This window comes from Schistosoma haematobium, chromosome 3, assembly GCF_000699445.3.
Source record: "Schistosoma haematobium chromosome 3, whole genome shotgun sequence".
Classification (NCBI taxonomy): Eukaryota; Metazoa; Platyhelminthes; class Trematoda; order Strigeidida; family Schistosomatidae; genus Schistosoma; species Schistosoma haematobium.
In genome coordinates this window covers 11857428-11868166 of record NC_067198.1, presented here as the reverse complement: position 1 = coordinate 11868166, position 10739 = coordinate 11857428, and positions in this window count along the sequence as shown.

Sequence of the window (10739 nt, the reverse complement as noted above, 5' to 3'; positions counted from 1 at the left end):
CACTTCCGATTGGCGCCACATGCTACTTATATCTGTCAATATAAGTAGGATACATCTGGAATTGAAAATTAAAAATGTCTAATAGCGAAATAAGTTTGTAGTTAAATACTACTCAAACTGGTTAGTAGGGATATTATTGATAGTTCATTGTGTTTTTTCTTACCTAGTTCTCATATTCACACTGATTATCATTATAAAATCTAATCTTGTAAGATTTTACAATTAAATTTTATGACATACAGATTATCACTTACCACATGGCTCAAAAGATGATTCTTCATAATTTACTAGTCAAAATTTTGATTAGATTATATGAAGTAAATGTTTTTATCATTTAAAAGTGTACATTCTAAACATTAAAATCTATTACACATAGAATGATAGTAGTAACTCAAAGGTTCTCACTAGTGTTAAAGCGATAAATATATATATTGAAATAAGTTTATATGAAAGCTGGTAAGCTTATTGTTGGAGTGATCCAGAAAATTTCTTGCAAAAGACAAAGCGTTCAGTTGAAGTTTTAGCCAAAAATATCAAGGAAGTGAAACTTCAGATGTAGAGGTTCTGATTGGCTGATTGCTACACTGCTATTATGTTTAGTAGCATTCCAGAATATTCGAGCAATCCAGGGACATTTAAAAATATTATAAAAACCCTATATTTTCTGTGTTAAAATGAACCTAGGAGTAAAGTACTTCTCGCATACTTTGAGTCTTCTCTCTCGTTGTTCGGGTCGCTGTATAGTTCTAGCTTGGGGGCTGCAGAATAGCTTAGGAGACGAATATAACATTCAATTCGCAAGACTTATCACTTATCATTAAAGCAAAACATACAAATGATTGGAAATAGCTTACCGTAGAATTTACAATTTGTCATAAGTTATCTCATCACAGGTTATAATCATTATGTATGATACTAACTAATAAGCATTTAACAGATAAAATGTTAAGCTGACGAAAAAAAATAATAATAAAGCATTTCCCCCTTGTACTGAGATTTCACTGATCTCTCCAAAGAATTACAACTTTGAATAGAATAATGTCAAATCATATATCACTTACGATATTATGGTTATATTACCTTACTAATGATAAATAATGATTCTTATCAATCATCTTCATTTATCTAATACATAATGGAATTATTCTAAACAATAATTAGTAGTAAACATATGGTCAAATAAAAAATATAAAAAAACAAATACCGAATATTTAAACTATAAATTTCAATTTTAAATCAAAGAAGATAAGCATAGAAACAGAAATTTCATTATATACCATATTTAGAAATGTGGGGGGTAGGAGGCTCTAATACTAATATCAGTAGTATAATTAGTATCCATAGTTTATTATATAAATGGCAACGTTAAGTGAAAAAAGAAAATAATCTCAAACAGAATTGTAATAACAATAATCGTAAATTTTAATTTCATGGTTAAATTTTTTAGTAAAATCATAAATTATTTTACACTTTTCTTGTTTGTTGTTGACTGTGTATCTATTTTAACTTTTAAATGATGCTCCATATAAAATGGATCATTGTAAACGGGGTTTTTTTTAATTAAAAACAAAGAAATTCGAAGAAAAAACTAATCAACTTTCGACAATTTCCAATAATTTATATTAAGAAAAGTATAGTATCATTTTTATTCGTATCAGTGGCTATTTCCGCCCCCTCCACACCACCACCACCACCATCACCACCTCCTTAGGTCATGAAAAGAAATAAACAAATTGTAACATGTAAATTATCATTCAAGTGTACATTTAAGAGAAAAACAAGCAAATAAACAAACAATATTGATACATTTAAACAAATAAACATGAAGTATTCATTAAATCACAGGTAATTTTAAATTGAAATAAATGGATGAATAAAAAGCGCGCGCGAGAGAGAGAGAGGGAAACGAAAAAGTATTCAAATCTTAATCTAATAAAAACAATCCTGATGGTTTTATAGATAGATGATTTAATTGAAGAGAGCATATGTTGAATGTTGAAGAGAATGGTTTATTTAAAACAAAGTCTATGATATATATATATATATATATATATGTATATAGTCTTTTCTGTAGTACAGAAAAGGTATTCTTGTTTATAGGAAACAATTGTAGAATGTAGAAAATTGAATTTGTTTATTTATGAATTGAATTGAATAACAGACTGTTAAAGTGAATAAATAAATCTGAGAAAGAAAATTTATCCACAGCTACTGTGAAAATTATTTATGATTAAAAAAAACAACAACAACAAAATAGTGATTGTATTCATATAGATATTTGCTATAACAATAAAGGGTGTATACACGTACTAAAAACTAGTGCATTTCTGCTATGCAGTTGTTGTTGCTTGGTTGTTTGTTCCTTTGTTTTTAAATCTCATGTAAATTCATTTTAACTGGAAACTCGTAGAATACAGAATCAGATCGTTTGTAATATTGTGAAAGCGTCAATTGAATGTATCTCTATCAGAGTGTTGATTTTCGTGTAGAGATTTGAACATTGTATATATCGATCCGAAAGTCAACGCACTATTCATTAAGCCATTAAATAAAGATAGTCACTTATCTGTTCAATGAATATGATGATTATTCATAACAAACAATGATGTTATTTCTTGTTTTCAAAATGCCAACCCTTCATTTCACTGCTACCTATGATTGAAATATATTAAAACTTTTAACAGATAAACAACACAAAGCCATATATTTATAATATGGAGTTATCATTCAGAATGGGTACTTCTTCTACTAATTAATAGTTTCTTATTGAAGAATTCTAACCAATTAGTTAATGTCTTCTTATTAATCAGGTTTGATTACATGATTCTCTAACAATATTATTCGTAACTCATATTTGTTTCTTTATTACTATGAAATGTTTACATAGAGTTATATAGCAGTTTCGACTGGAATTATTTCATACTTTATTCTTTCGGTCTGTTAATTAACTTCTTGTATCTTATTGATGAGTAGTAACTAAAGTATATCATTCGTCCGTTTTCTTTAAGACTTTGATTAGCTGCATATAAGAGTTTATGTTTTAATCTTAGAACTTTCATTGCTCCCCCAAACCACATCATCAGCACAAACTTCAGTTAGAAATGGGGCATTAGAATTTCTTTACATATTAACTAACAGCTCGTCTTGTTGACCTTGATTTTAAGTGGTTATTTTCTACCGTTAGTCTGTTGTTTTCTGAATATTCGTTTTCGTATTCTTCCTCTTTGACTTGATTCATGATTTTTCTAATAACTTGGGTCGATTTCGATTCGTTTATTGATTGCTGATTGACCCAAGTCCCTAGTCTTCTATATATTCCCTCTATCCAAAAATTCAACACTTTCCAGTCGAAAATCTGTTCATAATTATCCTTATCAACCAATATAAGCGAAGATAGATTATGGCGTTTATCGACTAGTTAGTGTTTCAGTCAGTCAGTCAGCTACAACTTAGGACCAGACACACATATGCAACGGTCCAAGTTGCCACACCTCATTAGCATAACAAGCTGAACACCAAATTCACAGAAGTAGTCACTTTATTGGTAGTAATATATAAAAAAGATGACACATAAGGATATGATACAGGGAGAAAGTATTAGTTAGTAGAAAGAAAGATATAAAGCAAATTAAATTTTATGGTTTAAATGAAGATAAAAGTGTATACACAGACGCAATCGTGATCGATTCTGAGCCATGTCATCAAGAGTCTCCAATCATTAGTTAAGATAGTCGCGCGGAACCCAACCTAGTAGTTTGCATCTACCGACATGGCACAGACTAGAAGTTAGTAACTTCAAGAACTGATGCCACTTATTGGTTTGGCCTGTCCTAACTTTCTTCCAACCACCCCCAACACTAGTCAACGTTGCGCGTCGTGGTAATCAGTGTTCGGGCATACGCAGCACGTGGCCCAACCATCTCAGTCGATGAAAACTTATAACTTCATCAACCGATTTACCATCATTTCCTAATACCCTAGCCAGTGTTTATAAAGACGTAATTAAAGATGGAGCCCATTCTGTCAATAATCTCTGGCTTCTATTTGATAGTCATTTCATTCGCCTGGGAGACCGAAGGTCCTGGGTCCGAGTTCCACATGCCAGTTCGTTGATGCTCACTGCTGAGAAGTCCCATACTAGGAAAAATCGACCGTCCAGCGCCTCCACGTTTTCAATGTTGGTTTAGCTTAAATTGACTTATGAATGCAACTGTGATAAGTTCAGAACTGTTCATCGAATGATTACTTTGAAGGATTTTGAAATACCAATATTGTATCCTTTTATTATGCTGATGTCAGATAATTCTACAATAAAATTATATGCAAAAGAGTGCAAAATCAATAAACCTGGAACTCAATACACATTTCTGTTCAGTTGTCAAGCAATTTATAATTGATTAGAAAGTAATATCCATTGCTTTCAACCGTTAGTTTACAGTTTATGAATTATCATTAACTGTGACTTAAGTCTGACTAGTCAGTCACATGTAGCTACATATATAAAAAATAATAATAAACGGTTGATTATTGGATGATTTGAAATAATTAAGTGTGTTTAGTGTTTAAATATGTCATTTTCATCTTTTGTACACCATATAGTCATTATCATTAATTCATTGATAATCGGTAGTGATCATATCATATTGTTGAATAGTTCGTACTGGTCGGATTCTATCAACTAAGTTGTCCACGATTACTTCAATAAATAATTTTATATAAACTAACAAATGTCAAACAATAACGAGAACTTATGTATACATCTTCTTTTGATGTTTCGTTCAACCACTAACTTACGCCTGTTACTCCTAATGGAGCATAGGCCACCCACGAGCATTCTCCAACCCACTTTGTCCTGGGCCTTCTTTTCTAATTCCATCCAATTCTTGTTCATTTTTCTCATGTCTGTCTCCATTTCCAGGCGTAATGTGTTCTTTGGTCTTCCTCTTTTCCTTTGGCCTTGAGGATTCCGCCTACAGTCTCTCCGGGGGCTACTGCCGGTCCCAAGCCTGGATAAAGGAGGAGGGTTGGGCATGGGGTTAGCGACCCCATCCCGTAGAAAACTAACTCGCTAAAAAAACGATAACCAGAAAAATGATATTAGTCACTTTTGTTAAAATACATAACACACCTACTTATAAGTAGTAACTTAATGAAACTTGGAAATATTTATAAACAAACCAACAAACTGATAAACAAAATCTGATTCATTTTTTTTTCAAATTTAAACTGTATAGCAATTAAAGTATAAAAATTCATTTAGATAAAAATGAAATCATAATATATTACTTTCAGGTAATTCAGTTGAAATGGTTGCTAACATTAACTATCAATGATAAAATCTTTTTTTTTAGAATCTAATTGTCTTTTATGATTGTTCATTTATCTAAGCAATTTCATACATCACAATTAACAGATTATTTGGCCATTAATGTCATCGTACATCAAATTATATGTATAAACAGCTGTCTGACTACTTACATTTACATATGTTTATATTTATGAGTGCATATATTTGCACACAAGTATAATTGTTGAAATGATATTCACATGTGGTCTGTATTTCAATGTTTCTCACCGGGAGATAATGTTCTCTGCAATATATATATAAACAATCATATTTAAAAGTAGGAGATAGCAAACGACACTATCAGAGCACAAATTAATTAGTCAGTATATTAACATGAAAAATGGAATATATTTTTGAACATTCATTCGATAGGATAAGCCACACACACACAGAGAGAGAGAGAGGGAGAGAGTGGGATAACAAGAGACTTTTCTAAGTGGATTGTTTAGTTACCTTTAGTTTGCCAACTTGCTTAATGTAGTTGAAATAACATATTAAGTAATATGAGTAGTATGTGCCTAAATGTATAAAGATTATCCATAATATAAATAAACATTAGTCAGCACTAGTTTTTTTCAATAAGACAGTTTATATGGATAAATTAATAAGATACTTTGAGTTCCGTACCTTTTCGATATATCATAGTTATTTGATATCAGACTATTTTAAAATTGTATATATTACTGATTTACTGATAATTAATCTCTTAACAATATCAACGGATCTAAATAAATGTAAGGCATTTGTAGAGATTATTGAACTTCCAGGTTTACATCTCGAACTGAACTGATTTAATGAATGCATTCGAAAGGAGATTCACACATTTTGAATGAGAAGCCGTTTTCAGCGGAGCTCAACCATGGTTGAAATGAGTCACTTACTAATGGCTTTGGTTAATAATTACACAGCATTGTAAATTAATTGAGATTAGAAATGTAAATTATTCTGTATGAATTAAGTGATTCAAATGTTGAAACTTTACTATGAAACTTCAATTTCCTGGGTTCGATCTGATGGGTCATGAATGTTTACTAATAAGGAGTTCCATACAAATGTAGTGAACGAGAACACAAATGGGGGTAATCGAATGTATTTGAAGACAGAATTACAGAACATCTTAGTAAAATCTGAGAATCATACAGTAAATACTTAAGACTAGATGGTGGTTGGAGGTAGTCAACAGGAAACCCTGGACCCGGGTTTCGTGCTACTTGGCACTCGTCAGCAAGGTGTACCTGTAATCTTGAGGGAACTGGTGCTCCCTGGCGGATCAATCAATTGTGATTACATCTCAGTCCTACAGGAGGTTAGTCACGGCTCGGATAGCTCAGTGGTAACGTCTCTGACTGTGAAGCTGGGTGACACGAGAACGAATCCGCCAGGGAGCGACAGTTCCCTCAAGATTACATGTACACCTTGCTGACGAGTGCCAAGTAGCACGAAACCCGGGTCCAGGGTTTCCTGTTGACTACCTCCAACCACCATCTAATCTCAATACATAGTGCCCGCAGTGTCGAGTCACCTAGACTGGTGGCCACATTGCAACATGATCGATAGCATTCGATCTGCACTAATAAGGACTAGACAAGCATGACATTGATCACCACCCAGTGATCAATCAATTGTGAGTAAATACTTAATTTGCGAAACATCAATCAATTGTCACAAACTTGACAGTATCTTTTGCAAATATCAATCAATCGTCTCAAACTTCATTGTTTTTTCATTCTCATACCAATTGATTGCTGTTCCGTTTCTTTCCTTCTTGATCATTTACTGTCAGACATTCTAATCCTCACTATGGGTTATATACTACTCATATTGATATAAATGGCACACACCATGCAAAGATGAAACTTCTATATATGACTTTCTGGTTTTTAATATTTGTTTAACTAATGTCATATCGTAATATAAATCATAACATCGAAAATACCATTAAAGAAATATATCAGAATGGGTTTTGTGGAGATTTTTAGAAATTTCACAGGTTGAAATCATGAGTCAATTGAAGCTAGACCACCATGCAAAACCTGGAAGCACTGGACGGCCGTTTCGCCGTTACCAGTGGAGTTCAACTAGTTCTGTTGTGAGATATCAGCTCACTGAAGACAATAGTGTACGGTGGCGTAACTTCGTGGATTGGTTGAAGTTAGAAATTAACACCGTTTAATGCCCGCTCAGCGGTCTGATGGTTAAGTGCTCGCGCGCGAAAGCAGGAGGTCCTGGGTTCAAATCCCGTGGGGTGCGGAATCGTGGATGCGCACTGCTGAGGAGCCCCATACTAGGACGAAACGGACGTCCAGTGCTTCCAGGTTTTCTAAGGTGGTCTAGCTTCAATTGACTCATGATTTCAACCTGTGAAAGAAATATATGTTATACAAATAATAAGGTTACATTTTCTTGAAAGAATTCCACTTATTTACAAAATTATCTAATTACTTAAACTTCAATTTAATTAAAGGATAATTTTCACATCATCATGATAGTTAGATTGTGTACATGTATATATGTAAGTGGATTGTATGTCCACGTATGCACATGTATATACGTTTGTACCTGTTTAGCTGTTGTTTGTATGCAATTTGGCAGGAATATGTATTAGTTTAGATGGAAATTTCAAGTGGATTCAACAAATCATACCCCATTAAAACAATAACAATAATAATAATATTGATAACACGGGAAATTTATGTGCATACCAGTTAATTTCCATGATCAAATAAAGTGATTTATGTGTAGATGTATAAACCAATAAGGAATGACAATAAATTAAAATGATACATCATACATGGGAATAGGGGACATTAATAATAATAATAATAATAATAATAATAATAATAATAAAATAATAATAATAATAATAATAATGTAAATATTTATATATCTACCTGTTTTCATTTATTTATTCAATTTTCTTTTACATTAAAATTTATCATCTGAACTATTAGGTCATGATCAACTAAGTTCAATTTACTTTATAGGAAGAAAAAAAGTATGTGTATATATGTATATACAATGATGGAATAATGTCTAGCAGTGGAATCCAAAATGTACATTTCATCCTATTTAGAACTCATCAGCTGGATCTATCTACATCTAAGAGTTGATGTTCACTCTGTAACTTGAATTCAGTACCGTTCACTACAAACTCCATCATGTTATTCATATAGCTACTAACTTCATCTTTGCTTATCATGCATGTGAATGAAAGCAATATCAAGACATTACACAAAGTATGCATATATACAAATAAGAGACTGATCAATTACACTCTTAAACATTAATTGAAAGATTCATATAAACAATACCAAGTGAATTGATGTGTATATATTTCTAATATTAAACAATCATAAATAATTAATCCGACATAATTTATTCACATTTATCCAAAATATCCAACCATTTATAAATACCTTTCAAATTGGATAATATAATATCATAAACAGTTTATGTTTTCTTTTCTCTGTTCCTCACTTTCATAATAGAAAAGAAAACAAAACAATAATGCAGTTTCCTCATAAATCAAAATCAAATCCCTTTTTAGATGACAATAGATGATTCTTATTGCTTTACTTAGTCATTACATTAATAGAAGATTATTCAATATGATTTCGAATGGATATGATTGTTTTGATAAGAATTAAGTGAAGTCTGTAATCAATATTTTCATTAATTAATTAATTATATTTGAATTTATACAGTTAAATGAAACAAGTTTAAAACTATCTTAGTTATAATTTAACCTATTATGATCAATCTGATTAAGATAATATTTTTTTAAAAAAAAGAGGTAGGTAACCATCGAAGATAATGTATGATGATTACACAATATCTTGGATTGACTGAATTTTGACTTTTATACCGCTGAATAACGGCACAGTAATTTAGAGGGTAAGCGTTCACGTGCAACACAAAACGTTTTGGGTCCGGTTTTGAGTGACGAGTTTATGCATGCGTACCACTGAGGATTCTCATACTACTACTACTACTACTACTACTACTACTACTACTACTACTACAAGACGGCCATCCAGTTCTTTCATTGATTACCCCCAAATGCCTTAGTACGGCCGAAGTTGAGAACAGTCTACTCTTCCTCTCGAAATGCTCTCACATGGCCACATGTATACAGTCATTATCAAGGAAGTCCTACTCACTACCTTGCCGTGGCGTGAGTGTTGTTTACGAAATTGAGGGGACGAAAAGCGAATGTCCAGCGCATTAACCGGGTTGGTGGACACGGTGAGTCCACCTGGGAGAGTTGAAAGACCCTGATTCCAAATCAATGGTGCACATAGGCTCCAGTATCCTGAGGGAAAATGGCGTATGAACCAATCATTGGTGACTAGCTACCATGGGAATGCATCACCTGACGTTGCCCTACTGCCTTGTGGATCAGACCTTTAGGTTGGAGGCTACGAGTATGGCCTCCCACGAAAACCACCCGATTCGGTCTGGACACTAGCTTAGTATCACAAACCACACATATATCAAGTGACTTGTGTGGTGCATATGTATTCGATCCCCCCTTTATATCAATGTTTGTGTTCAAATAAATAAATAAAGCTGAACTGATTCGTAATTTCAATAAAGTTTAACAGTTTCCACAATACCCATACTTGATAAATTCTATATTGGAACATGTTTACTTTGGTGAATCCACTAAGATCTCTTAATGTCTACTGTTATATTTCACAGAAAATAGTATTCCTTAATCACGAAATAGTAGGTCATCACTCTCAGCAGCATCCACATTAGCGGTACAAATATCAGCATAGACTAAACGATCACTGAATAAAGACAACTATAATGTTTACTTGGTCCTTAGTGTCGGTTGGATCCTATGTATCAAGCAACGATATGGTAACTAGTTTAAATAGTTAAACATCTGGTGGACTATCTGAAGATGCCGAGTGTCTGGAAATAATCGGCAAGAAAACATGAACTGAGTTAGCGTATTACAGGGAGCACCAGTTCTCTCAAGATTAAAGGTACCCCTTACTGATGAGTGTCAAAGGGAGTACAATTTAATATTTCAACTATTATTCTGAATGTTGGTTAAAACGAATACATAATTAAAGAAGTTTACTTTCAAATTTCTAATCTTCATTCTTTACAGTATATTTAATAAATGGATAGCAGTGGAACCCAGTATATACGTTTATTCCTATATGACACTTGTCAGCTAAGTGTTTCTACGTCCGAGTTTGATGCTTGCACCGATGGATCGGTCAATTGCAACGTGAATTTATAAATGCATTCTTGATAGTTAAGCAAACGAAAAAAGTGGGAAAGTTGGGAACTTTAAACCTGCTCACTCAATAAACACTCGATAACAGAGGAAGTGGAATAAGTTATTTTCGAGCAGTTCGTCGTATGAAATTTGACT